This window comes from Ovis canadensis, chromosome 8, assembly GCF_042477335.2.
Source record: "Ovis canadensis isolate MfBH-ARS-UI-01 breed Bighorn chromosome 8, ARS-UI_OviCan_v2, whole genome shotgun sequence".
Classification (NCBI taxonomy): Eukaryota; Metazoa; Chordata; class Mammalia; order Artiodactyla; family Bovidae; genus Ovis; species Ovis canadensis.
Genome location: NC_091252.1, coordinates 99,624,710 through 99,626,888, shown reverse-complemented (window position 1 = coordinate 99,626,888; position 2,179 = coordinate 99,624,710). Strand labels below are relative to the sequence as shown.

At 44.1% G+C, this 2,179-nt stretch overlaps 1 non-coding gene across 1 annotated transcript; it reads right to left on the bottom strand.

The window, feature by feature from the left end:
- Window positions 1–1,641: 1,641 nt before the first annotated feature.
- On the bottom strand, window positions 1,642–1,745 carry LOC138445468 (U6 spliceosomal RNA). The gene has a single exon (XR_011258901.1). It is a non-coding gene; the product is annotated as a U6 spliceosomal RNA (small nuclear RNA).
- Window positions 1,746–2,179: the final 434 nt, after the last annotated feature.

Genomic DNA, 2,179 nt, shown 5'->3' with positions numbered 1-2,179 from the left:
AGTTCTTGGGATGTGCCACCTGGAAAGGCTAAGCAGGAACCTTTTGGGATGCCCAGGCATCGAGTCCCTTCCCAAGAACTGTGTGGGTCTCTTCTTCAGATACGAGAGCACGTGAATCAACAGGGCAACAGATTTTCTGAAGAAGAGCGCATAAGCTGCCTTACACACATAGCAGTCTTCATCCCCAGGACAGCGGTTGGCTTATCTGATGGCTTATTCACTGAATTAATAAACAGATTTCAAGCTGATCGAAATCCCTGGATTATGAATTAATGAGATGAATTTTATAGAAGATCTACTTGTTTGTAAAAACAACCTTGAAATATATTGGATTGGATTCCACAGGACCCTAACTGCTGTATAGTCTCCCTTCTCAGAACATCTGTTGCAGCCAAGGCCAGCCAGCTCCAGGAACAAATGCTCTAGACTCAAGGGTGGTCAGTCACCTGCCGGTTAGAGAGCAAAGCTCCCTCCTAAATAAAAAGCAGAGCCTGCAGAAGCTGGTTTGGGTAGGAAATCGGAGGAAGGAAATGGATGAAGAACCGGAATGTCCCGGGTGGAGGGCAGGGGTACTTGGTGCTGTGGGCAGAGGGTCCACAGCCGCCTGCCTGCCTGGTGGCCCGTCTTGCCCAGGGCCTCTCTGGGTCGAGTGCACCAAGGGTAAGGACCAGAATCAGGCACAGGAGGGTGAGGCCGGAAGTCAAGGGTCGGTGAGGCCGGAAGTCAAGTGTGCTGAGGAAACCCCGAGCCGTTCTCAGGAGCTGTGTAGACAGGCCTGCCGGGGAGCCTCGGTGTCTGGGAGAGCCCTCTCCAGAGCCTTGCTCCTCAGAGTCACTTTGTGAGTTCTCTGCTTGCAAAACAGGGGGTGAAGGAGTGAGCTGGTAATGTTTCTTGTCGCTGTATCAAATGTAAAGTGTGTAATATTTCCCAGCAAAAGGCATTAGGTAGATTACAAACATGGACCTTTCTAATCCACTTTCCGAATCTAGTCCCCTGGTTTCTGGCTCCGGTGAAAATGTACATTTTTGGAAAAAAATGTAACAAGGAAACTGGACCAAGCCTTTCTGATTTCGGTCTTCTCGAGTGTCTGACACATTCCAGCCGAGTTGTCTGGGATGCCCTCGTGGGCTGACCTAAAGGTAACATCTTACTGTGAGAAATACAGGGACTACTCTCTGAAAGGGGGTGACTCTCCCAGAAACCTAATGAAAACACTTCAGTGCCCATTGCAGCCAGAGCATCTTCCATCAACTATTACTTGGGGAAGAAAAGTAGCCAGACCAAAGAAGACCAAACTCACACTCATTCTATTGTTCTGAACTTCTTTTGAAAAGCACTTAAAAACTCGGAATCAATAGCTTCCTCTGATTACAGGATGATAAATAGGGTACCTATCTTTGTCCCTGGTTCTTTCTCTAACATCATGGAATTGACTGCTAACTTTTTTAAATTAAATCTTTTTTTAAAAATCTATATTTCATTGGCGTATAGTTGCTTTATAGAGCTGTATTGGTTTCTGCTGTACAGCAAAGTGAATCAGCTTTATGTACATGTATATCCCCTCTTTGCTAGACTGAGCATGGAGTGAAGTTCCCTGCACTATAGAGTAGGTTCTCATTAGCTATCTACTTTATACACAGGAAAAATATGGAATGCTTCATGAATTTTCATGTCATCCTTGCGAAGGGGCCATGCTAATCTCCGTATACTTCCAATGTTAGTGTATGTGCTGACGAAGTGAACACATTGACATTTTAAACTTAGATGGTGATCACTGAAATTCCTTACAATGGAAGGAACAAATATGCCTTAATGGGATTTTGATGGCAAAATTGTGCCTAATTGAATGTTTGCCTTCAATACTCGTAACTTTAGAATATAAAATAATTCAGTAATAATTTATTCAACACATATTCAATAGGCACTTATCAAACTTCTACTTTGGGGGAGGTCTCCTCCGACTGGCCCTGGGGTTAGCAAGATGACCAGGAATCTGCCCCCTTTCTCTAAAATATTACCATTTGGTCAGGGAGCCAGGTACGTCTCTAAATGATTTTATTCCGATACAGATATACAGTAAGTGAGGCACACTATACTGAAGCTAAAGGAAGGGAGAAGCCAGTTTTATCTGTGAATACTTCAAGAAAAAATTCTGTGGAATAGTTTCTTAAAGAATCTA